Consider the following 4,718-nt stretch of genomic DNA (forward strand, 5'->3'; position numbering starts at 1 on the left):
TTCTTGATTAGTAGGGGTCAAACGGTATACCGCGGTATTAGTTGAACCGCGGTATTAGTTGAACCGCGGTATTTTGCCTTCGGTTAGGAATACCGTAATGCAATCCTAAAATTCGGTATTTTCGGTTTTCGTACCGTCATTTTATTCACCTTTTTGAACTTTTCCAAAACGTCTTGAAATCGAATCATTTCATCAAAACCTGTGCATTTCTTTGCTGGACGACCGCTGTTTTCCTGGAAGTAAGGTCGAGATCGCCTCAAGTCGTCAACTTACAAAGTCAGCAAGACAGCAAATGCAGATACCAGATCAATAGACGAACATCGGAACATGGTAATAACTTATAAAAGACAACTTTATCATAAAGACATACCATCAGCCGAGTACTCACCATGTTTGCTCTGATGCAACACACAGCGTCATATACAGCGAGTAAACATGCCATCCGAAAACGTATGATGTAAAAACTCATAATAAAACTTCCTCGATCTCTTTTTATTTGATTACATTTAATCCCAATTTCATTAAAAAAAACACTGTTTACAATATTATCGGACTTATTACTTTTTCAATCTAGTCATGAAATGACAGTTTTGTTCATTCAAAATAGCAAAGATTATGATTATTATTTCCCTGTCATTAAACAATGTAAGGTTTAGCTCGTATTGTCCATTTTTGAATTATGATCTTATCTCATATACCGAACCGAAGATCTTGTACCGCAATACGTACTGTACCGTGGTAAGAGCGTACCGTTTCCATATCCAAGGCCTCAGTAAAGCTTTCAAAACGCTTTATGGAAGACATGTGGAGGAAATTCCAAATTTGGCTCATCAGTGACAAAAATTATGTCCGATGCAATTCCCTGTTTTGACTTATACCATACGTTCCCGAATTATTTCATATGAACAATTGACTAGACTTTGCATATGTTTATGACGGGTGCCACCGGTGGGGCAGGATACGGTTACCTTTTCGCGAACACCTGGTATCATCACTATTTCATAGTGATTCATTAACACATGCTCTGTCATCGTATCACATGGTGACAATCACTGGAATGTCCGGTTCAGACTCGAGTTGTTTACAAACAACATCATACAGCTGTAATGCTGCTGAAACAAATATATATTCATGATTTCATCTCAATTGTACAATCGAGATTTCCTATGGACGTGGAAAGAGTTTTGTTGCTTCTATTTCCATATCCTTTAAGATACCACTTCTACACACATACACTCTTGATACGACAGACTGAAAACAGCTGATAGTCGCAGTGTCTGGCGTCTACAGTTGATTTGTTTATATGCTGTTTGTTAGGAGAGTTGCAATGTGTGGGTGTATATATATATCTTTCATAGTCCTGTTTATTCAGTGTATATATATATTTCATAGTCATGTTTATTCAGTGTATATATTTCATAGTCATGTTTATTCAGTTTATATATATTATATATCATAGTCATGTTTATTCAGTGTATATATATATATTTCTTGTTTATTCAGTGTATATATATATTTCATGTTTATTCAGTTTATAAAATAATAATAATATTAGTCAAACGTTGACGAATTCGTTTTTAAATACGATATAATTTCGTCTTATAAATTTGTATTTCGGCAGATTGAAAATGTTTTGATCAATACATTCTCTGATATTCTGTTTGGTTGTTATGGAATGTCATGATTACTATCGCCCGAACAAATCTGACTTGGCAGACGACAACACAGTTACATCCATGTAGTAATGCCAGGTGCGGTAGCTATTTGTTGTTCCGGGGATGTGTCAAAGTGGTCAGAATGTTGTTTGTCAGTGGACTGCCAACGTTTACCTGAAACAGTGGGTTCTGCCTGCTCCAGTGATATACATAAATACATATATTAAGTTAGTTACAAGGTAATACACTCACAAAATAATTTGTGAACATTTTGTGAGGAATACAAAGGCGTATATCAGACTTAAACAAACACAAGTGAAAGGATTTGCTTAAAAACGGATGGCAAGTTTGACTACAGTAAAACAGGCGGAGAAGAAACAACAGAAGGAAAAGAGAAAGTGATCAATGCGAAATCAACAAAGTTACACATTGTCAATACCCCTTATGTAACCCAAGAGGATGAGTGAGTAGGTCAGGACGCGAAGACGTCCTCGGCGTTACCGGAAGTGATGCCATTACGAACCAGAAGCGTCACATAATAACAGAGAGGGAATGTCATGCTTTTCTCGAGCACAAAACATCGGGATTAAATCGGAAGTGCATATATATTCCCAGTGATGACAATTTGAGTCAAAGCATTTTAATCTCGTTTGAAGATGTAGACTGGAAATGTATGGTGGGGTGTATACAAGTTTCTGGGATACTGAGGAGGCAGCAATGGGGGATTGTTTTTTCACTGCAGTCACTATTCATAATACTCTTTGTTCATTGTTTCTTAAAAGAAACACATTTGTTATTTTACTGTCCATCACTATCAACAGGTTATTGAAAACTTCCTCCCTGTCCTATTACATGCTTCCTCTTCCTATTTGTTGTAGGTACTCTGCTGCACCATGGACATCTGTTACTCGTCCGATGACGATGACCAACCTAACATACAAGCAGGAAACAACAATAAAATGCTGGTAGACACAAGAAATGGAATAATTAACTGTCTTCAAATGGGACTAAAACACCATAGTGTTGGATACGAACAGAATACATGAATTGCCTCAAGGCACAGAAGTAAAAATGAGTGTCGTGATCCGTAAAGCAAGTAAGTACCTTGTCTATGAACGTCTTTCTTTCTTTTTGACTCTTAAACCTGAATACATGTCCATTCCTCTCTTTGTAATTGGCGATTTGTCCACCATATCCCTGTCTCAAACATTAACCATAATCCTTCATACTATCAAGGAAGGACTTTCTCGATATGCTGAGACAACTTATTTCAGACAAGCGAAATTAATACCAATACATTTTACAATCTCAGAAACTGACCGAATTCCATTCTGTCAAAGCAAATATTTGTCAACGTTGTCTACCACTGTGTCACATGACTGTCTTAAGGAAAATCTTCATTCCTTGATCCATGGGGCATTTGTTAACACACGTGGTGAACACAGACATACCTACATATCTATCTGCAGAGGTTCAGGACAATTTGTCGAAAATTAAAGCAAATGTTATTTGAAGTTTACCGAGAAAACAATATGTGAAATGCTGGACTTTCTCATTGATAACATCTTTGTGAGATTTGGGGGTATATCATTTCGCCAAGAAGAAGCCATCACCATGGGTACCAATTGCGCAACTGTTATTTTATACATATGAATCAGAATTTCTTCTTGGGTTGGCAAAATCAAAACAAGGTAATTTGCCAAGAAGTTTAACTTAAGCTTCCGGTATATCGATGATTTGATATCATTCAGTAACCATGAAATAGTCACTTGCATTCTACTTATTTACCCACCTAAACATGAAATTAAGGAGATAGGTGAAGCCGCCTTAACTGTTTCATATTTAGATCTATGCATAAAGATTCAGAGTGACAAACCAACTCGCCACAAGGCTCCATGACAAAATGGATGATTGCAAACCATAATCTCTGTAAATCTGATATATTGCAACATCATGGCACCAAAACGAATCAGCATGTTTGTATAAGGAGTGATGGTTTTTATAGTTAGCATTATAATCTTTACCGTTCATTCAGAATCAGTTTAAGTACAAACTCGCAAACTCGGCAAGAATGACGAAAACCCGCAGAAATATTAGTTTTTTTCACATGTATGGTTTCTATAGATAATCATCAGTTCATAAAACGTCGGTCACATTTGGCACAAGTCATTGTCACTGACCGACGTACATCATGGCACACATCAAACAATCTCATGTCAAGATGAAGGACACCTGTTTTCAACATTTTATATGACGTCCATGAGAATCCAGAACTGCCTGTCGTCGTCGCACTACTGCCTTTCGACTACGACATGTTGCCAGGGGAATGTTCACTAACTCTTCCTGCAGTGCTTGTTCCAACTGTTGGAGGTGTTGTGGCTGAAACTGACGTGGTCGTAGACGTAGACCAAGAGCATCCTATACATTTTCGATGGGGTTAAAGTCTTTATACCTTGATTGCCATTACAGAACAATCAGCAATATGTCCCATGCTCTGCGTTAGTGGTGTGGACAATACCACACATGTTGCGATAGTTATGTTTACAAATTGTTGATTCTGGAACATCAGATCAGGGTTATAATTTTCGTTTTAATGATGTAACTAGTCATGTAGGCTGTGGATTTGTTAGTTACATGGATCTGTTTTCATATACTTCGGTATTTGTATAGTCTTGTCGCTATAGTATTCAGACAGTGAATGTTATATTGCTTTCAGGCATTGACACAGTGGAGACACACATAACCATCAGCGGAAATACTGCTGCCGAGGAACGCTTGACCGAAGTAGCCAACAGACGTGGAGTATTGGGACAATTTGCGACAGTTCTTCAATACACTATATGCTGGACTGGAGCGGATATATCGGGGGAGTGTGGTGCTGAAACTCCACGTGACAGACTCCAACTTCCTCCATTGTATCGAGAAGGCAGCCAAGGAAGGTCGACTGAATGAACTCATCCTGAATCTCATTCAAGAAGAGGGCGTTTTCGACATGATTAAAGGTCAAAAGGTGGAGATAACTGTTGAAGTCAGGATCCCGGAAGACCAGTATGGTAGGTTTGG

The 4,718-nt window shown here is 37.9% G+C and overlaps 1 long non-coding RNA gene across 1 annotated transcript; it reads left to right on the forward strand.

Moving 5' to 3' along the window:
* Positions 1-2,655: 2,655 nt before the first annotated feature.
* LOC124264057 lies at positions 2,656-4,444 on the forward strand. The gene is made up of 2 exons (XR_006895035.1): positions 2,656-2,751; positions 4,372-4,444. It is a non-coding gene; the product is annotated as an uncharacterized LOC124264057 (long non-coding RNA).
* Positions 4,445-4,718: the final 274 nt, after the last annotated feature.

The sequence above is a fragment of the Haliotis rubra genome, unplaced genomic scaffold (genome assembly GCF_003918875.1).
Source record: "Haliotis rubra isolate DU_JTF1 unplaced genomic scaffold, ASM391887v1 Scf906, whole genome shotgun sequence".
Lineage (NCBI taxonomy): Eukaryota > Metazoa > Mollusca > Gastropoda > Lepetellida > Haliotidae > Haliotis > Haliotis rubra.